The 22,933-nt window shown below is 44.6% G+C and overlaps 1 long non-coding RNA gene across 1 annotated transcript; it reads left to right on the plus strand.

The window, feature by feature from the left end:
• The first annotated feature begins 6,457 nt into the window (after positions 1 to 6,457).
• On the plus strand, positions 6,458 to 12,757 carry LOC120049329. Its single transcript, XR_005477107.1, has 3 exons — positions 6,458 to 6,505; positions 12,292 to 12,383; positions 12,627 to 12,757. It is a non-coding gene; the product is annotated as an uncharacterized LOC120049329 (long non-coding RNA).
• Positions 12,758 to 22,933: the final 10,176 nt, after the last annotated feature.

Here is a 22,933-nt window from a genome sequence, read left to right on the forward strand (position 1 = left end):
TTCACTTTTTCCACATTTCGTTACTTTACAGCCTAAATTGTTTTTTTCCTTCATCAATCTACACACAATAAGCCATAATGTCGAAGCATAAAAAATACAAAACTGAAATATCACATTTACATGTATTCAGACCCTTTACTCTGTACTTACGGCCTCGGGTCGTCTTGGGTGTCACGCTACAAGCCCAGCACACCTGTATTTGGGGAGTTTCTCCCATTCTTCTCTGCAGATCCTCTCAAGCTCTGTCAGGTTGGATGGGAGCGTCGCAGCACAGCTATTTTCAGATCTCTGCAGAGATGTTCGGGTTCAAATCTGGGCTCTGGCTGGGCCACTCAAGGACATTCAGAGACTTGTCCCAAAGCCACTCCTGCATTGTATTGGCTGTGTGCTTAAGGTTGTTGTCCTGTTGGAAGGTGAACCTCCAGTCTGAGGACCTGGAGCAGGTTTTCATCAAGGAACTCTCTGTACTTTGCTCCTTTCATCTTTCCCTCGATCCTGGCTAGTCTCCCAGTCCCTGCCACTGAAAAACATCCCCACAGCATGATGTTGCCACCAACATGCTTCACTGTAGGGATGGTGTCAGGTTTCCTCCAGACGTGATGCTTGGCAGTCAGGCGAAAGAGTTCAATCTTGGTTTCATCACACCAGATAATCTTGTTTCTCATGGTCTGAGAGTCTTTCGGTGCCTTTTGTCAAACTCCAAGTAGGCTGTCATGTGCCGTTTACTGAGAAGTGGCTTCCGTCTGGCTACAGTTCCATAAAGGCCTACTTGGTGGAGTGCTGCAGAGACGGTTGTCCTTCTGGAAGGGTTTCCCATCTTCACAGAGGAACTCTGGAGCACTGTCAGAATGACCATCGAGTTCTTGGTCACCTCCCTGACCAAGGCCCTTCACCCGATTGCTCAGTTTGGCCAGGCGGCCAGCACTAGAAAGTCTTGGTGGTTCCCAACTTCTTCCATTTAAGAATGATAGAGGCCAATGTGTTCTCGGTGACCTTCAATGCTGTAGACATTTTTTGGTACCCTTCCCAGATCTGTGCTTCGACAGATGGCTTGGTTTTTGGTCTGACATGCACTGTCAACTGTGGGACCTTATATAGACAGGTGTGTTCCTTTCCAAATCATGTCGAATCAATTGAATTTACCACAGGTGGACTCCAATCAAGTTGTAGAAACATCTCAAGGAAAAAGGATGCACTTGAGCTCGATTTAGTCTCACAGCAAAGGGTCTGAATACTCATGTAAATAAGGTATTTCTGTTTTTATTTTTAATACATGTGCAAAAATTTCTAAAAACCTGTTTTCACTTTGTCATTATGCCTATTGTGTCTAGATTGATGAGGGGGCACACATTTTCTAGTAGGCTTAAATAGAAAATATGGCAAATAGGAGTGGCAATATCATCCGCTATTATCTTCAGTAATTTTCCCTCCAAGTTGTCAGACCACAGTGGCTTGTCATTGTTGATAGACAACAATCATGTTTTCACCTCTTCCACACTCAGTTTACGGAATTCAAAATTACAACGCTTGTCTTTCTTCATTTGGTCAGATATACTTGGATATGTAGTGTCAACGTTTGTTGGTGGCATGTCATGCCTAAATTTGCTAATAATGTCAATGAGTTAGCAATATCAGTCGGTTTTGTGATGAATGAGCGATCTGATTCAATGAATGATTGAGCTGAGTTTGCCTTTTTTCCCAAAATTTCATTTAAGGTGCTCCAAAGCTTTTTACGATCATTCTTTATGTCATTTATCTTTGTTTGATAGTGTTGTTTCTTCTTCTTTTTATTCAGTTTAGTCACATGATTTCTCAATTTTGTCACGCACTGATCTGTTTAACCTGTCCTTGTGCTTGTCTCCACCCCGCTCCAGGTGTTGCACATCTTCCTCATTATCCCCTGTGTATTTATATCTGTGTTTTCTGTAAGTCTGTTACCAGTTCGTCTTGTTTGTTCAAGTCAACCAGCGGTTTTCTCAGCTCCTGCCCTCCCCCAGTCTCTTTTTTTCCCTCACCTTCCTGGGTTTGACTCTTGCCTGTCCGGACTCTGAGCCCACCTGCCTGACCACTCTGCCTGAGCCTGCCTGCCGTCCTGTACCATTGCCGCTACTCTGGATTATCGACCCCATGCCTGCCTTGACCTGTCATTTGCCTGCCCCATGTTGCTGTAATAAACATTGTTACTTCAACACAGTCTGTACTTGGGTTTTACCTTGATTCTTGATAAATGTGCAATACTTTTGCCAATGGGTTGTGCCACCAGACTTATTTGCCATTCCTTTTGCGTCATCCCTCTCAACCATACAATTTTTCAATTCTTCATCAATCCACGAGAGTTTAGTTTTTAGTCCTTTTCTTACTGGGTGCATGCTTATTAGTAACTGGAATAAGCAATTTCATCAATGTGTCAAGTTCAGCATCTGTTTGCTCCTCATAACACAGCCTAATTGGGCAGCTTAATGAAAGCCAGTGAATATTTAAATCACCCATAAAATATACCTCTCTGTTGATATCACATTATCAAGCATTTCACACGTTATCCAGATACTGACTGTTAGCACTTGGTGGTCTATAGCAGCTTCCCCCAAGAATGGGCTTTAGGTGAGGCAGATGAACCTGTAGCCATATTACTTCAACGGTATTTAACATGAGATCCTCTCTAAGCTTTACAGGAATGTGTTAGCAGCATGGCGTTTTCTTTTGACTGCACACATGTCACGCAAAAAAAGCAATGACCATTATGTTATTTTACCTGGATGCTTCGTGTGCAAATTGCAACCCTGCTACTTTTCACTTGTGGATAGAGACTTCAGGTTTTTGGGAACACATTAAAAAGTAACTTGACACTGTGTTGATCAAAAAGTGTAAATGTGTATTATAATGACAAGAAGAAAATGTCATTGACAGAGGGAGTGAACGGAATTAATGCATAAGGTAAGGGCTAGAATTTGCTCTGGATCTTCTAACAGCAACCGGTCTGTCTAGTGTGTGCATGTTTTATAATTAGCAACGTGGCAGTTTCCCCAAAGTTACCAAAGTTTGTGTATCTAACTGGCTATAATAGCAGCCAATGATGTTCGCTAGGTTATTTGTTTGTGCACTGATTACGCGCAGGTGTCCAGGTCAGCAGTTTGCACTGATGACTGTCTTCAGCCATATGAAAACCTTCCATAGCGAAATATACCTAGCTAGCTGGTTAGTTATTTTATTTTGCTTCTCATCCAACTGGTGTTAGCTAGCTACCTAAAGCTGCTGGCTTTCTACTAGCTAGCTGCTACTGTTGCGCAGCAACCAAGTTGCTCGACTGGTTTTAGAACTCTGAAATTGGTCTGAAAAGGTAGCAGCACATCCTTGGTTTTTATTGGGCAGAAATGTACACGTGCACCTACAAACGTATCCAGTCCAAATGTATCTAAGTCTAATGGTCACCTTACCGACGCTGTAGCCTTGTTTTAATCCGATGTCTAAAATTTGAGCTAGGTTTGGTAAAAAATGTATCTGACGACCCTAATGCTAACGGCCCTATCACAAATCCTGTATAGTGGTAATGATGGACAATCATGACGAGAGGGGGGTCAATCAAGTTGATTTGCGAATTCTCATCGACATTGCTGTCATATTGGCTTAGATATGATGGTAGGGAGATTTAACATTGAGTTTCAACCAATGCATACTATAGCGACTATAATGATGCCGAGAGCTCAAAGATAATTTTTTGTAGTCTTATATAAATTATATTTGAAGGTCCCACAGGCCCAGCCGCATCCATCCTTTCATACATGAATGCTGAATGCATGTCATATGGTAGTCATTACATGTGCGCATTCAGTCAATGAATTGAATAAGCAGGTTATCATTTTAGCGGTGGATGCCGCTTCTCCAGCCAATGTAATTAGAATATGGGTGATCTAGTGTCAGCCATTAAAATAGCTCGACCTGAACTGGCTGCTTAGCAACAGGGGCTGGTCATGTGAAACAGCCAGGGTTGTGTTCATTAGGCACCAAACGGGAGAACACAGACTGAAACAGGGAGGGACTACCTGGACTTGTCCAACAAGAACCACTTGTTTTCATTTTTAAATGGATTGCCACAGTGTGCCCTAATGACTACAACCCTGGTCTAGAACGAAGGGTGATGTATGAGATCCTGCTTCACATCAATCTATTCACAGTCCAGTTTACACTCAATAAATGACATGAAATCAAATCAAATTTTATTTGACACATGCGCCGAATACAACACCTTACAGTGAAATGCTTACTTACAAGCCCTTAATCAACGATGCAGTTTTAAGAAAATACCAACAAACCAAAAAATTCAAAAAAAATAAGAGATAAGAAAAACAAATAATTAAAGATCAGCAGTAAATAACAATAGCTCCCTATATACAGGGAGTAGCGGTACAAAGTCAATGTGTCAATGTGCGGGGGGCACCGGTGCCGAGGTAATTGAGATAATTATGGACATGCAGGTAGGGTTGTTAAAGTGGCTATGCATAGATAATAACAGAGAGTAGTAGCAGCAGTCTGGGCAGCCATTTGATTAGCTGTTCAGGAGTCTTATGGCTTGGGGGTAGAAGCTGTTTAGAAGCCTCTTGGACCTAGACTTGGTGCTCCGGTACTGCTTGCCGTGCGGTAGCAGAGAGAACAGTCTATGACTAGGGTGGCTGGAGTCTTTGACGATTTTTAGGGCCTTCCCCTGGTATAGAGGTCCTTGATGGCAGGAAGCTTGGCCCCGGTGATGTACTGGGCCGTACGCACTACCCTCTGTAGTGCCTTGCGGTCGGAGGCCGAGCAGTTGCCATACCAGGCAGTGATGCAATCCGTCAGGATGCTCTCAATGGTGCAGCTGTAAAACCTTTTGAGGATCTGAGGACCAATGCCGAATCTTTTCAGTCTCCTGAGGGGGAATAGGTTTTGTCGTGCCCTCTTCACGACTCTCTTGGTCTGCTTGGACGATGTTAGTTTGTTGGTGATGTGGACGCCAAGGAACTTGAAGCTGCCAACCTGCTCCACTTCAGCCCCCTCGATGAGAATGGGGGCATGCTCGGTCTTCTTTTTCCTGTAGTCCACAATCATCTCCTTTGTCTTGATCACGTTGAGGGAGAGGTTGCTGTCCTTGCACCACATGGTCAGGTCTCTGACCTCCTCCCTATAGACTGTCTCATTGTTGTCGGTGATCAAGCCTACCACTGTTGTGTCATCAGCAAACTTAATGATGGTGTTGGAGTTGTGCCTGGCCGTGCAGTCATGAGTGAACAGGGAGTACAGGAGGGGACTGAGCACGCACCTCTGAGGGGCCCCCGTGTTGAGGATCAGCGTGGCGGATGTGTTGTTACCTACCCTTACCACCTGGGGGTGGCCTGCAGGAAGTATAGGATCCAGTTGCAGAGGGAGGTGTTTAGTCCCAGGGTCCTTAGCTTAGTGATGAGTTTTGAGGGCACTATGGTGTTGAACGCTGAGCTGTAGTCAATGAATAGCATTTTCACATAGGTGTTTCTTTTGTCCAGGTGGGAAAGGGCAGGGTGGAGTGCAATAGAGATTGCATCATCTGTGGATCTGTTGGTGCGGTATGCAAATTGGAGTGGGTCTAGGATTTCTGGGATAATGGTGTTGATGTGAGCCATGACCAGCCTTTCAAAGCATTTCATGGCTACAGACTACGGGTCGTGCAGGACCATACTCATCAAATGGTATTCATTCTTCAATAAAACATTAAAAGGAATGTGGGAAACCTCCCTCAAACCATTTTAGTGATGGACATTTTACCCTCTTTATGTAATGTTTGGAGATGGAAGTAAATAGTTTTCATTGCCCATGAAGCCATACTGTATATTCATATGAAGGTGATTTTTATCTAGACCATCCAGACCCACAGAGGGTGTTGTCCTGCCTTGGCACTACACATTTCATTATGACAATAATGATGGCAACACAGTAGGAGAAGTACTTCCTGGAGAGGTGCAGGTTATAAGAATACCCTTTTTACCCTGAATGAATGGAAGTGGGCCTCGTTAACACAATGTTTTCACACCCAATACTGTTTCCCTGTTTTATAGTCCATTCACACGTCCCATGAAACATATTCTTCATCCAAATGGAACAGCTGGAGCAATAACGGCAATAACAAGTCTCCTGCCCCCATGCATCATCAGTGTGTTTGTGCCTCAACACAAAATACAGTCTCGGTCTCAGTTGCTTTTTTCATTCCCTGGCCACCCTCCCTCTCTCCCTCATTCTCTCTCAGCAGTCGGTCTCTCTCTCTCTCTCTCTCTCTCTCTCTCTCTCTCTCTCTCTCTCTCTCTCTCTCTCTCTCTCTCTCTCTCTCTCTCTCTCTCTCTCTCTCTCTCTCTCTCTCTCTCTCTCTCTCTCTCTCTGTCTCTCTTTCTCTCTCTGCCTCTCTCTCTCTCTCTCTCTCTCTCTTCGGAGTGCATGCTGGGAGTGAGTCGTCAAGCAGGAGTGATTGTGAGAGCGACTGGATTTCTTTTCACTCTATTGGGTTTTGGTATGTAAATATATATATATTGATTAGTTTAGTTGGTTTAAGGGTATTTTTTCTAAATATTACTAAGAAAGTATAGGGGTGGTGGGATAGTTTGAGGTTGTTTTTTTTTGTCGCGAGGGCACAACCAGCGGGTGGGGCGGGTTGAAATGGCCACTCGTGGAGGTTTGGAGTATGAAAAACTTAGTCGAAGGCATGGAGTGAAGATTCCAGCCTCGGCCGGCTGTTCAGTAGAAGAATGTAGTCTTGCGGTTGGTGCTATCATTGGGTATGATAGCATCAAATCAGCCTCAAGGATGAATAGCGCTGTAGTGATATTCTTAGATTCTATTGAAAAGGTGAATAAAATAGTCGAGACGGGTGTGGTCTTGCGGGAGACACAGACGCAGGTATTTCCGCTTATGAATCCGGCGAAAAAAGTGATACTTTCTAACGTGCCACCTTTTGTTAGAGATGAAGTGCTGGAGCGAGAGTTAGCGCGTCATGGTCAAATCGTATCTACAATAAAGAAGGTTCTTTTTGGATGCAAATCTCCGTTGCTGAAACATGTCGTGTCTCATAGGAGGCAAGTGCATATGATCTTAAAAAAGGACGTTGATGAACTGAATTTAGCGTTCAGTTTTAAGATTGATGGATTTGATTATGTATTTTACGCTTCGACTGAATCAATGAAATGTTTTGGTTGTGGAAGAGAGGGGCATTTGGTGCGCAGTTGTCCCGAGAATGAGCGCGCTGAGACCGGTAGTAGTTATAGTGCTGGTGCAAATAACGCACCACCGCGAAGGGATGAAAATGCTAAGGGTGCAGGGGAAGGGAGAAGGTGGGCAGATGTGGTTGGAAAAGTAGGAGAAGAAGGCATTGTGGATAAGGTGGAAATTGTGGTAGATCAGAAAAAAGAGGGAGGGGAAATAGGTGGTGAGATTGCGATTGCCGTCGCTGAGGTGGTGCTGGAGAATGAAATTGGAGGGCAAGAGGAGGTCGAAATAATGGAAAAAGAAGCAGATGTTTTCAAAATACCGAGGAGTAAAAGGAAGAATGTAAGGGGGGGTGAAGGGTCTAGTTCTAAGAGAAAGGTAGAGAGTGATAAATCAGTTGAAGATGAACAAGTGGTAGAGATGGTGGATTTTTCTTCTGGGGAGGATAGCGAGAGTGAGTCATCTGACGCGTCACAACAGTATAGCGAGACAAATGGGGTGGAAGGGAGATATGGAATTGAGAAGATACGTCAATTTCTGAAGGTGACAAAAGGGAAGAAATATATGCAGGATTACAATGTAACTGATTTTTTCCCTGAAAGTGAATTGTTTATTGAATCAGCAAAGTTTCTGATGTCAAAAATTACAGGAGGAGGGTTGAAAAGCCCTGAAATTGCTAGACTCAAGAAAGTGGTCACGAGAGTGATAAGTGATGTAAATTCGAAAGAAAATGAAAGAGTTTAGTTGCAGTTTTAACTCTGTAAAGAGATGGGGTGGCTGTATCATCTTCTGTATATTTTTTTCATCCATGAGTAGTTTTAAGATTTCTTCTTTAAACGTAAATGGGGGAAGAGATGGTAAAAAAAGAGCCATGGTGTATGAGTTAATTAGGGGAAAGGGAAGTGACATAATTTTTCTACAAGAAACGCATAGTAATTTGGAAAATGAAGTTATGTGGCAACAAGAGTGGGGGGGGACAGTGGTGTGTAGTCATAAAAACTCAAAAAGTGGGGGTGTGGCTATTTTGTTCTCAAAAGGGTTTTTGCCTTTGTCTTATGAGGTTGAGGAGATAGTTGAGGGGAGGTTATTAAAAGTCAGAGCAAGGTATGAAAACATCACTATGTGTCTGATAAATGTATATGCCCCAGTGGTGACAGTTGAGAGGGTATGTTTTTTAGAGACATTATCAAATACAGTTGAGAAATGTAATAAAGAGGATTATTTATTTATTGCTGGGGATTTCAACTGCACAGTCAGCGATTTAGATAGAAATCACCAAGAACCTCATATAGCCTCAAGGACTTTTTTAAAACGCCTCATTGTAACACATGAATTGTGTGATATTTGGCGGAGTCAAAATGGAGGCACAAGGCAGTACACCTGGGCGCATGTGAGAGAGAACACCATCTCTATGGCCAGGTTAGATAGGTTTTATTGTTTTGAGCATCAATCTCAGGTTTGTAAATCAAGTGTGATAACCCCAGTGGGATTTTCGGATCATTGTTTAATAACAGAGGTGGTGTTCATTAATGATGTAAAACCCAAAAGTGCATATTGGCATTTTAATATAACTTTATTGAGTGATGCTCACTTCAGGAAATGTTTCAGTTTTTTGTGGGAGAGGTGGAGGTCTCAAAAGGCTAGTTTTGTATCAATTCAACAGTGGTGGGATATAGGGAAAATCCAGATTCAACAATTCTGTAATCAATACACGAGGAATGTCACCAAGGATATCACTAGATCAATGAAAGCCTTAGAGTTTGAAATAGTGGAACTCATGACGTTGGTTGAGACCACAGGAGATCGAGGCCATACTCAGGCCCTCAAGAGGAGAAAAGCTGCATTGGCAGACCTGCTGGGTATCAGAGCACAGGGGGCATTGGTGAGAAGTAAGTTTCAGGGAATATCTGAAATGGATGCCTCATCCAAGTTTTTCTTTGGTTTAGAGAAAAAGAATGGACAAAGAAAAATTATTCATTGTCTCAAATCAGCTGTTGGACAAGAGCTCACTAGCCCGAGTGAAATTAGAAAGAGGGCAGTAGAGTTCTATGCTGAGCTCTATAAGTGTGAGTACAAAGAAGATAAAACAGTGACACAACAGTTCTTTGATGGGCTCCCAAAGGTGGCTGCAGAAACGCAGGTTGAGCTGGAGCAACCATTGTCTTTGCAGGAGTTATACACTGCATTAAAAGGCATGGAAAATGGAAGGGCACCAGGCATTGATGGGCTTCCTGTTGACTTTTTTAAGTCTTTTTGGGCTATGTTGGGAGAGGATTGGCTAGAAGTGGTTAATGATAGTTTAACCGGAGGGTTACTACCAATAAGCTGCAGAAGGGCTGTCCTCACCCTATTGCCCAAAAAGGGTGACCCTAGGGAGGTGAAGAACTGGAGGCCGGTGGCTTTATTGTGCACTGATTATAAGATATTGTCAAAGGCTTTGTCCAACAGGCTGAGGGAGGTGATGGGGCAAATCATACATACGGACCAGTCCTACTGTGTTCCTGGCAGGCAGATAGGGGATAACATTTCTCTGATTCGTGATTTTTTGGACGTCTCTAAGGCTATTGGGTTGGATGCTGGTCTAATTTCAATTGATCAGGAAAAGGCATTTGACCGAGTTGAACATAAATATTTATGGCACACGCTTGAGGCGTTTGGGTTCAGCTCGGGTTTTATTGCCATGATAAAGGTGATATATGGTGACATTGAAAGTGTATTGAAAGTTAACGGTGGTTTGAGTGCTCCTTTTAAAGTGTGTAGAGGTATTAGGCAGGGATGTTCTTTGTCAGGGATGTTGTATGCCATTGCTATAGAGCCACTACTAAATAGCATTAGAAGTCGCATTGAAGGGGTGTACCTTTCAGAGGATATTCCTCCTATTTGTCTCTCAGCCTATGCTGATGATGTAGTTGTGTTAGTGAAAAATCAAGCGGAGGTGGATAGTTTGAGTATAATGGTTGATCGTTTTAGGGGAATATCCTCTGCAAAGGTAAATTGGGAAAAGAGTTGTGCTTTACAGATTGGAAAATGGGATGGAGGGATCATGGCTTTGCCAGGGGGGCTAGAATGGTGTAAGGGAGGTTTTAAGTATCTTGGAGTGTACCTAGGAGATGAGGGAACTATGGAAAAAAATTGGAGTGGGGTGGTTGAAATGGTGGAAGGGAGGATGAGGAGATGGCGTTGGTTATTATCTCGTATGTCATATAGGGGGCGCACTATTATAGTTAATAATGTGATTGCCTCTGCACTGTGGCATCGGTTGTCAGTTTTAGAACCACCATCTGGCCTTCTGGCTAAGATACAGGCAATTATTGTGGATTTCTTTTGGGATAAATATCATTGGGTTCCACAAAGTGTTTTATATTTATCAAAAGAGGAGGGGGGACAAGGTCTTGTACATCTTGCTAGTAGAGCTGCTGCTTTCCGGTTTCAGTTTATTCAAAGGCTGCTTTATGGACCGGAAAAGGTGGTGTGGAGAGGGGTGGCAGGTCTTGTATTACAGAGGGTTGGAGGATTAGGATTAAAGAAGGCTTTATTTCTGGTTGATAGTAGACAAATTTCTAGGGAGGGAGTACCTCCGTTTTACAGAGGTCTTCTCAGAGTGTGGAGCATAATGAAGGTGTCCAGACGAACTTCAGCGGAGTCAGTGCATTGGTTGTTGGAGGAACCTCTGGTGTATGGGGCAAGACTGGATTGTACAACTGCAGCTGTTCCACATTTCTCCAAGATTTTGGTGAAGGGCAAAATCATCACCTTAAAACAGTTAATGGTCATGGCTGGGCCCGCCTTAATGGATGGAAGAAGGTTGGCTGAACATTTGGGGGTGAGGTCGGAAAGGATTGTCGGACAAATGCTGGGAAGCTGCAGGAAGGCTCTGTCAGAGGAAGAGTGGGGAATGCTTAATAGCCACGAGAAGAAGGTACAAGATGAAGACGTCACATTTCCAAGACTAGGGATTACACCAAATATCCCAGAGTCAGAGAGAAAGGGTTTATTGTTGGATTTGAGAGGGTTGGAGGAGGTGGGTTTGGATGAGGTGAATGGGAAGGACTTGTATAGGGGGTGTGTAAAGGTGTTAAATAAAGATAAATTGAAAAATAGAAAAGACACTCCATGGAGGGTAAAATTGGGAATTGATGACAAAGTAAAGCCAGCATGGAGAGCACTGTACAAACCACCGTTACAAAAGGGTACTGGTGATATGCAATGGAGGGTTTTACATGGCATTATTGCAGTTAATGCTTTTGTATCTGTCATTAACTCAGATGTTAGAGATGGATGTCCTTTTTGTAATATAAGAGAAACCATTTTTCACTGTTTTATGGAGTGTGAGAGGATAAAACCTCTATTGGAAATACTGGAGTCTTTGTTTAGAGCTGTAGGTGAGTTTTTTAATAACAATGTTTTTATTTTGGGGTTTCAATATAGTAAGCAACAGAAAAGAAAATGTCAACTGTTAAATTTTATTTTGGGACAAGCTAAGATGTCAATTTTTTTGAGTAGGAAACATAAGATAGACACGGGATATGAGAAGGATATAAGATGTGTTTTTAAAGGATTAGTGAAAGCAAGAATAAAAGTGGATTTTGAGTTCTTCTCAGCTGTAAAAGATCTCCCATTATTTGAGGAGAAGTGGGCATATGAAGGAGTGCTTTGTTTTGTAGAGGAGGGGAAATTATTTTTTGTTGAGGAAATAAGTTGAATGTATATGTTCTTTTGTAGTTTTATTTTATTTATTTTGAGTAGGAATTACAGTTATTGTTTCATTTCTGAAAAGGCAGTGTGTCATTATTTATGTTAATAATTGAGTAGAAAATAAAGGTTTTATAAAAACTCAAAAACTCTCTCTCTCTCTCTCTCTCTCTCTCTCTCTCTCTCTCTCTCTCTCTCTCTCTCTCTCTCTCTCTCTCTCTCTCTCTCTCTCTCTCTCTCTCTCTCTCTCTCTCTCTCTCTCTCTCTCTCTCTCTCTCTCTCTCTCTCTCTCTCTCTCTCTCTCTCTCTCTCTCTCTCTCTCTCTCTCTCTCTCTCTCTCTCTCTCTCTCTCTCTCTCTCTCTCTCTCTCTCTCTCTCTCTCTCTCTCTCTCTCTCTCTCAGCAGTCACAGCAAGGACACAAATTAGATGAGCCCTGGTATGTCTCCACACCGCATGCCACGGAGGATGACAGATATTCTCATGGGAAATGTGGGTATGTCTGTTCTGTACTTGTCTCTTACTTTTGCTGTTTGTCACATATTTGCGTTTCTCACACATCCACGCACACACACACACTTACTCTTAGAGAAGGAGAGCGAGAATGAAAAAGGGCGAGAGAAACTCCTCCCCTCTCTCTTCCCAACCCAGCACCAGGGTCCAGCCTGATTTTCAGATTTTCACAGCTGGGGGCAACTGACTCACCTGTCTCTTCTCCTCCCTCCATCCTTCCATTCAGGCCTGGCCCACATCACAAGCCAGCTGTGAGGCTACAATCAAACAATCTCCTGCAGGGAGGGCCTCTTGGGGAACACTGACATCAGTGCACAGGAATGAGCTAATATGCTCCAATAATGAGGCATGGGTAAATCTGGGAAATAAATCAGTTTTCTGCATCATTTAAGCCTGGGTCTGCCTGGTATCTTTACTCATACCGTTCAAGCTAGATATACATCAAAATATAAATCAAACTTGTTGCGAATGGTATTCCACATTCCAGAGAAGGAAGGTCAAATGTCAATATTTTGCCTCAACTACAGTATGGTATAATTCTGGAGATTCCCCTGGGCAGGAAACATCTCAAGTGTACTGTATGTGGGCTACATACATGCGTGCAAGTATACAGGCATGCACTCCGTCATGCATGTAATATCATGCAATATTTTGTCTCAGCAGAAATGTCATACTGTAGTATAGTGAAGTGGTCACATCTCTAGTGCACAGCACAGTGTGTAGGCTACCTACACACATGAATGCAAGCATACATACATACATGCAGGCACAACATCTCTTGAGACAACACACACATGACTATGACACATCAGCCCGTGTAGCTAAGTAACACGGCAGGGTACAGTATTCTGCACTACCATGGTGCGTTTGCCATTTGTTATTCCCCGTCCACCGCACGGTTGCCATCCATGCTCTACTTTACGGTGCAGCAAACAGGTATGTCTCCAGCCAGCTACAGTCTGAGTGCATGTGTGTTATGGCGGGGAGGTGGAGGACACCCCCTCGTTTCCACCACGCAGCCAGACGGAGAGCGCTTCAGTAATGTCAGCCACTTCATTAAGGGGAGAGTGGATTTGATGGCAGGGACATAGGGAGAGGTGGCTGGTACTCTGGCTGGCTTTGAGGAACTCCTGTATCAACTCTCTGTGTATTTTTCCATATGGTCCAGATCTGGCCCAGCCCTTGCCCTACCTCGGGCCGGAGTAAAACCCATCTGAACCCGACTGTGACAGCTGAGCTAATTACCGTCCTCAAATCCCACAAGGCTGACAGGCCCGTTAGCTCCCAGATTTACACTTTGAATCCCATCATCCGTTTCAACATCATTTTGCTCATACTAGGTGTTTTTGGCCAGCTATACAGCAATATCCAGCATCCAACACCATCCTCGGTTAAAAGAATCCCATACGCTGATAGGTTCGGTTGTCACAAAGGAGTGTTTGCAATCAATGGTGAACATGCACACACATATTAATACATTGTTTCATGAGGGTGCTTCTGCAAAGGAAACCCCCTCCCTGGAGCCACACACAATTTTCTGGGGGTTTTTGCAAAAATGACCATTGAACAACAGGAAATATTACAGACTGTGGCTTTATTGAAGAATCACATATCCCGAGATGGTCTCAGATATAATAATAAAAACAATAATGATATATTTTAAGCGCTTTTCAAGACATTCAAAGTCACTTTACTGAATCAGCAATAATCATCAAGATAGAAAAACAATATAATCCCACATTAAAATCAACAAGAATATAAAAGTACACTAAACATGATGACAGACGGATCAGGGGAGTAACGATATAACGTATTCTCAACTAATCTGTAGGAATCACATTTTTCTGGAACACATGAATGGCCGTTGAATCCGGCAGGGTGCATCATTCAAGCCACGGTCACCTGGGAAAGAGGGTAACACAGAGAAAGCTAATTATTGTATTGATGTTTTTTATATGTAGCTAAAAAAAAGGAACAAATTCTATTTCAGATTTATTTTTACATCTATTAAAATGTTTGGGAGGGAGAGTCCGCTGGCGACTGCATCGTTCCTCCATAGTTCATCTCCATGCAATGCTCACGGCCATTCGTGTTGTCGTTCACTGCACCATAGTTGTGGTTATCGGGTTGCCCCTGGCCGCAGTTCTGGTAGCTAAACCTGGACCCGTCGTTCCAAAGCCAAAGACCCTCCTAAAGAGCACACAGGCAGATGTGTAACCAGCAGACACTAAACACCACTGTTCTTTAAAGGAAAGTGCAATCCCCTCGCCATTGTTTTGGTAAACAGCTGATGGATGGGACTGGAGAAATATAGCCACTCTCAAATTCATAGACAGACCTAACCATACATGATATAAAAATGAGTTAACCATGTTTTGAAGCTACACAGTGTTCGTTTACAATTATACAGAACAAAAATATAAATGCAACATGGAACACTTTCAAAGATTTTACTGAGTTACAGTTCATATAAGGAAATCAGTCAATTGAAATGGATTCATTAGCCCCTAATCTATGGATTTCACATGACTGGGAATACAGATATGCGTCTGTTGATCACAGATACCTTAAACAAAAGGTAGGGTGGTGGATCAGAAAACCAGTCAGCATTTGGTGTGACCACCATTTGCATCATGCAGCGCGACACATTCTCTTTGCATAGAGTTGATCAGGCTGTTGATTGTGGCCTGTGGAATGTTGCCCCACTCCTCTTCAATGGCTGTGTGAAGTTGCTGGATCTTGGCGGGAACTGGAACAAGCTGTCATACACGTCGATCCAGAGCATCCCAAACATGCTCAATGGGTGACATGTCTGGTGAGTATGCAGGCCATGGAAGAACTGGGACATTTTTAGCTTCCAGGAATTGTGTACAGATCCTTGCGACATGGTGAAACATGAGGTGATTGCCGCGGATGAATGGCACAACAATGGGCCTCATCGCAGTGTCTTTGTGCATTCAAATTGCCATCAATAAAATGCAATTGGTCATTGTCTGTAGTTTATGCCTGCCCATACCATAAACCCACCACGGGGCACTCTGTTCACAACGTTATCAGAAAACTGTTCGCCAACATGATTGCTATACACATGGTCTGTGGTTGTGAGGCTGGTTGTACGTACTGCGAATTTCTCTAAAATTACGTTGGAGGTGGCTTATGGTAGAGACATTTAGATTAAATTCCAATTCAATGCCAATTGCACGCTCCCTCAAAACATCGGTGACATTGTGTTGTGTGACAAAACTGCACCTTTTAGAGTGGCCTTTTGTCCCCCGCACAAGGTGCACCTGTGTAATGATCATGCTGTTTAATCAGCTTTTTGATATACCACCCCTGTCAGTTGGATGGATTCTCTTGGCAAAGGAGAAATACTTTGCCAAGAGGGGGGGGGGGGGGGGGGGGGGGGTTATGAAAGACATATTTTAAAGGGAATCATACAAAAGGTAGAATATTTGGTTTTATTTAACCTATATTTTGACAGGTAAATCATACTGAGACTAGGGTCTCTTTTACAGATGAGCCCTGTAGAAATACAGTCAAACACATACAATATACAAAACATTTAGAACAAACACATTAATCAACATGGCTGTCTCCAATCGTTACTTTGAACTGTGGGACCAGAACATTTCATTTCTTAGAGCTCTGGAAGTTCCACATAAAAGGGTGCAACAAAAACTAAAAGCAGCTTTACCCAACTCTGTGGAGACTGAAGTGGCCTCCAGTGTTATCCAAGCCTGTTTGGTCATTTGAGAGTAAAAATGTAATGATGATTTTATATATAGGAAGCTTCTGAATATAAAAGGTAAAGAAAAGGAATAGCACATATCAAGTTTTAGTTTAGCAACCCTGTGAAATACACTACACTAATCCTATGAGGTTTAGAAGGAGTAAATCTGGCCCTAAATATAGACTTTTGTTAACAGCAATTTAAAAAGGTACCTCTGCCTCTGGCCATTTGGCCAAGATGGGGACGTAGTGATAGCAGTGTGTCCCATGGGCCTCCCGAGTTGCTCAGCGGTCTAAGGCACTCCATCTCAGTGCTAGAGGCGTCACTACAGACCCTGGTTCGATTCCAGGCTAGATCACAACTGGCCGTGATTGGGAGTCCCATAGGGCGGCACACAATTGGACCAGCGTCGTCCTGGTTAGGGTTTGGCTGGGGTAGGCAGTCATAGTAAATAAGAATTTCTTCTTAAATCGACTTCCCTAGTTAAATAAAGGATAAATAAAAATAACTATGCCAACCAGGTGGGCATGATGAACTCCTGGTTTGTAGTCCCTGCTTCTCCTTCGCTCCCATCTCCTCAGACTCTGTAGGAGGGAGAGATAACATTCAATATTTTGATGAAATGATTAGTTCCATCATCACAATCCGAGTGGTCAAAAGTGCGTTCCAGCCGTGGTGCTGTGTTCAATCATCTGTGCGTTATCAGTCCATTAACAAAACAATGTAATATTATAGTTTTCTGCAGGTTTCAGAAAGTCCGTTGATATGAGGATGGCATTTTACAGATTGGCAGGTTGCGTATCAGGTTCTCCATAATTTGTTTCTCTGCATCATTCAGATCCCCTACAACAAAGAGAGCCAAAGACAGAAGATTAATACTCATCTGCTCTTTAAAAAGTGTGGAATGATATCATCAAACTGCATCTGATGAGTGTGAACAGGTAATCAAACCATTGATAAGAATACCTCTGCTACCGACACATCAATAAACACCTCTTATCTAACTAAAAAGAGTAAAAAAATACATAAATAACAAAAAGAACAAAGGTATATCTCTTACTTGCATCACCCAGAGCAAAGGCAGCGCTGAGAAGCAAAAATATGGTCAACTTTGCCATGGTGATAGTCTCCTGAGAAAAAGACTTAAGACAAATTCAGCATCATACACTTTAGAACATAGGTGGAGGTGGACTTGTTCTGTTTAGTTGGAGAAAGGGGAGCACCTATATACACCTGGCCACAAGGGAGCAACTATCATTTTCTATCAATAGTTAACTAATATAATGAGGCATATACACCTGGCCACAAGGTAGAAACTATTGTTTTTTTATCAATAGTTAACTAATACTGTCAAATCTACTCCTGCCGCTCCTCTCCAGCGTTCCATGTCGCCAGTCCTGGCAACCATCATTAGGCGCACCTGGCATCAATCAGTACGTGCACCTGCTCCTCATGACGAGGCACACCTGGACACCATTTCCTCACTCATTACCTCCTCTATATCTGGCAGTCACACAGGTTTATTCCCCAGGCAGTATTGCTGTTGTTTCATGTTCGTACGTGGCGCTTGTTTCTTGTATTGGTCCGTGTTTAGTTTATTATTAAACTCCCCACCTGCACTTGCTTCTCGACTCCCAGCGTCTACGTTACAGAATTCTGGATAATCGACCACTAGGATCCGGAACCATTACACACATCACCTCACCGTGGAGTCCACTCATCAGGAAAACATTCCTTTCTTCCTCCCAATTAGTGCTCACAAGATCATCCTCGGCCTCCCATGGCTCCAACGCCATAACCCCACCATCTCATGGTCGAAGATTAATATCACGGACTGGGCACCCGAATGGCGGAGGACCTGCCTTCCCTCTCGAGTCAGTCAATGTGGTCTGGGACGTAGATGCGGACATTCACCAAGCTCTGGAGAGGGAGCCCGCACCCACTAACTGTCGTTCTGAGTGCATCTACGTTCCCAAAGAGATAAGGGATAGGCTGTTGACCTGGGTGCACACATCCCTCAACACTGACCACTCGGGTATCACTCGCACTATTCACTCCATCTCTGAGAAATACTGGTGGCCCACCTTGGTGCAGAACGTGGTGTGCTATATCAACTCGTGCCCAAACAAAATCGCTCCAGCAGGGAAGCTCCTTCCTGTGCCTCAGTGGTCTCATCTGTCCATTGGCTTTGTTACTGATCTCCCCTCTGATGGTTTCACCACCGTTGTGGACAGATTTTCTAGGTCATGCCGGTTTATTCCTCTCCCTTCTGCTCTTCAGGTCGCTGAGGCACTGTTCCAGCAGGTCTTCCTGGACATCGTCTCCGACCGTGGCCCCCAATTCACGTCACGGGTATGGAAGACTTTCATGGAGAAATTTGGGGCCACGGTCAAATCAAATTTGATTTGTCACATACACATGGTTAGCAGATGTTAATGCGAGTGTAGCGAAATGCTTGTGCTTCTAGTAATATCTAACCTAACAATTTCACAACTACCTTATACACACAAGTGTAAAGGAATGAATATGTACATAAAAATATATGAATGAGTGATGGCCGAACGGCATAGGCAAGATGCAGTAGATGGTATAGAGTACAGTATATACATATGAGATGAGTAATGTAGGGTATGTAAACATTATTTAAAGTGGCTAGTGATACATTTATTACATCAAATTTTTCCATTATTAAAGTGGCTAGACATTTGAGTCAGTATGTTGGCAGCAGCCACTCAATGTTAGTGATGGCTGTTTAACAGTCTGCTGGCCTTGAGATAGAAGCAGTTTTTCAGTCTCTCGGTCCCCGCTTTGATGCACCTGTACTGACCTCGCCTTCTGGATGATAGCGGGGTGAACAGGCAGTGGCTCGGGTGGTTGTCATTGCTCTTTTTGGCCTTCCTGTGACATCGGGTGGTGTAGGTGTCCTGGAGGGCCGGTAGTTTGCCCCCGGTGATGCGTTGTGCAGACCTCACTACCCTCTGGAGAGCCTTATGGTTATGGGCTGAGCAGTTCCCGTACCAGGCGGTGATACAGCCTGACAGGATGCTCTCGATTGTGCATCTTTAAAATTGTGTGTTTTTGGTGACAAGCCAAATTTCTTCAGCCTGCTGCGCCTTCACCATGCTGTCTGTGTGGGTGGACCACTTCAGTTTGTCCGTGATGTGTACGCCGAGGAACTTACAACTTTCCACCCTCTCCACTACTGTCCCGTTGATGTGGATAGGGGGCTGCTCCCTCTGCTGTTTCCTGAAGTCCACGATCATCTCCTTTGTTTTGTTGACATTGAGTGTGAGGTTATTTTCCTGACACCACACTCCGAGGGCCCTCACCTCCTCCCTGTAGGCCGTCTCGTCATTGTTGGTAATCAAGCCTACCACTGTAGTGTCGTCTGCAAACTTGATGATTGAGTTGGAGGCGTGCATGGCCACGCAGTCGTGGGTGAACAGGGAGTACAGGAGAGGGCTGAGAACGCACCCTTGTGGGGCCCCAGTGTTGAGGATCAGCGGGGTGGAGATCTTGTTACCTACCCTCACCACCTGGGGGCGGCCCGTCAGGAAGTCTCGGACCCAGTTGCACAGGGCGGGGTCGAGACCCAGCTTAATGACGAGTTTGGAGGGTACTATGGTGTTAAATGCTGAGTTGAGTCGCTGAACAGCTTTCTTACATAGGTATTCCTCTTGTCCAGATGGGTTAGGGCAGTGTGATTGTGTCTGTGGACCTATTGGGGCGGTAAGCAAATTGAAGTGGGTCTAGGGTGTCAGGTAGGGTGGAGGTGATATGGTCCTTGACCAGTCTCTCAAAGCACTTCATGATGACAGAAGTGAGTGCTATGGGGCGGTAGTCATTTAGCTCAGTTACCTTAGCTTTCTTGGAACAGGAACAATGGTGGCCCTCTTGAAGCATGTGGGAACAGCAGACAGGGATAAGGATTGATTGAATATGTTCGTAAAAACACCAGCCAGCTGGTCTGCGCATGCTCTGAGGATGCGGCCGGGGATGCTGTCTGGGCCTGCAGCCTTGCGAGGGTTAACACATTTAAATGTTTGTAGCATACCTCTTGTGTCTGAGCCGTTGAATTGCGACTCTACTTTGTCTCTATACTGATGCTTAGCTTGTTTGATTGTCTTGCGGAAGGAATAGCTACACTGTTTGTATTCGGTCATGTTTCTGGTCACCTTACCATGATTTAAACGCAGTGGTTCGCGCTTTCAGTTTTGCGCCATCAATCCACGGTTTCTGGTGTGGGAATGTTGTACCTTCAGCGTCTATTAAAACATCACCGATGCACTTGATAATAAACTCGCTCAGCGTATTCATCAATGTTCGACGCTATGCGGAACCTATCCCAGTCCACGTGATCAAAGCAATCTTGAAGCGTGGAATCCGATTGGTCAGACCAGCGTTGAACAGACCTGAGCGCGGGTGCTTCCTGTTTTAGTTCCTGTCTATAGGCTGGGTGCATCAAAATGGAGTCGTGGTCAGCTTTTCCCGAAAGGAGAGCGTGGGAGGGCCTTCTATGCGTTGCGGAAGAATAACAATGATCCAGGGTTTTCCCAGCCGGGGTAGCACAATCGATATGCTGATAGAATTTAGGGAGCCTTGTTTTCAGATTAGCCTTGTTAAAATCCCCAGCTACAATAAATGCAGCCTCAGGATATGTGGTTTACAGAGTCGAATGAAGTTCTTTCAGGGCCGTCGACGTGTCTGCTTGGGGGGGGAATATAAATGACTGATTTATGATCGAAGAGAATTCTCTTGGTAGATAATGCGGTCGGCATTTGATTGTGAGGAATTCTAAGTCAGGTGAACAAAAGGACTTTAGTTCCTGTATGTTATAATCACACCATGTCTCGTTAATCATAAGGAATACACCCCCGCACTTCTTACCAGAGAGATGCTTGTTTCTGTTGGTGCGATGCGTGAAGAAACCAGGTGGCTGTACCGACTCCAATAGCGTGTCTCGAGTGAGCCATGTTTCCGTGAAACAAAGAACGTTAGTCTGGCTCTCTGGAAGGCAACCCTTGCTCGGATTTCGTCTACCTTGTTGTCAAGAGACTGGACATTGGCGAGTAGTATGCTCGGGAGCGGTGCGCGATGTACCCGTCTATGGAGCCTGACCAGAAGACCGCTCCGTCTGCCCCTTCTGTGTTTTGGGTCGCCGGCTGGGATCCGATCCATTGTCCTGGGTGGTGGGCCAAACACAGGATCCGCTTCAGGAAAGTTGTATTCCTGGTTGTAATGTTGGTGAGTTGACGTTGCTCTTATATCCAATAGTTCCTCCCGACTGTATGTAATAACACCTACGATTTCCTGGGGTAACAAGTTAAGAAATAACACACAAAAAAACACAATACTGCATAGTTTCTTTGGATTGCTCAGCCTCACTTCCAGGTACCGGCCTCAGTCCAATGGGCAGGTGGAGAGGATGAGCTGGGGAGGTTCCTGAGGAGTCACTGCCGGGACCGGCATGGGGATTCCTTTCCTGAATGGAATATGCCCAGAATTCAATACGTCACTCCTCCACCGGGCTTACTCCGTGTGTCCTGGGTTATCAGCAGGCCCTGGCACCATGGACTCCAAGCTAGACCGAAGCCCATACGGTGGATGAATGGTTCCGGCGTGCAGAGGATGTTTGACGTGAGGCTCCAGCGTGCCGTCCGTTGCCAGAAGGAGCGCCACCGCAGTGAGGCACCCGTGTTCCATCCTGGTGATCGTGTCTGGCTCTCCACCAGGAACCTCCCACTCTGCCTGATAGATTACAGCTTCCCACTGACTACGTAATCTCACCCTCGTTTCATGTCTCTCTCCTCAGGACGGTGGTTCCTGGTCCCCTGGCTGAGGCTGTCCCCCACAACAGCCCTCTGCCTCCCTTCAATGGCGAGGGAGGTCCCACCCATGCTGTCAAATCCCTCCTGGACTCCCGACATCGTGAAGGTCAGCTCCAGTACCTGGTGGACTGGGAGGGGGACAGTACTGAGGAGCAGTGTTGGGTTCCGGTGGAGGACATTCTGGATCCTAACATCTGTGATTTCCACCTTCGCCGCCCGGACCAGCCCGCTCCTCCCCCTCGGGGCTGTCCGCCTGGCCGGCGCCATCCTGCGGCTGGAGACGCGCTTCAGGGGGGGATACTGTCACATCTACTCCTGCTCCCCCTCTCCGGCGTTCGACGCCGGTTTACTAATCCACCGGTCCTGGCAACCATCATTACGTGCACCTGCTCATGAGGCACAGCTGGACACATTACCTCCCCTATATCTGACACTCACTTAGGTTTATTCGCCAGGCATTATTGATTCATGTTCGTACTGTCATGCCCTGACCGTAGAGAGGCTGTTATACTCTATGTTGGTTAGGTCGGGGTGTGACTAGGGTTGGTCATCTAGGTAATTATATATCTATGTTGGCCTGGTATTGTTCCCAATCAGAGGCAGCTGTTTATCGTTGTCTCTGATTGGGGATCATATTTAGGCAGCCATTTCCCCATTGTGCTTTGTGGGATCTTGACTATGGATAGTTGCCTGTTAGCACTATTAGCTCCACGTTTCTTTTTGAGATGTATTGTTTTGGTTTTGCTGTGAGTTTCACTTAGAAATAAAAAGATGTGGAACCCAGATCACGCTGCGCTTTGGTCCAGTTATTCTAACGATCGTGACACGTACGCTTTTCTTGTATTGTTTATTAAACTCACCACCTGCACTTGCTTCCTGACACCCAGCATTTACGTTACAAATGAGGCATTCCCGTTAAAATGGATCAAAGTACAAAATAACAGGATAATATCTGTTCTTCTCATGGTACGTTTC

The sequence above is a fragment of the Salvelinus namaycush genome, chromosome 6 (assembly GCF_016432855.1).
Source record: "Salvelinus namaycush isolate Seneca chromosome 6, SaNama_1.0, whole genome shotgun sequence".
Taxonomy (NCBI): Eukaryota; Metazoa; Chordata; class Actinopteri; order Salmoniformes; family Salmonidae; genus Salvelinus; species Salvelinus namaycush.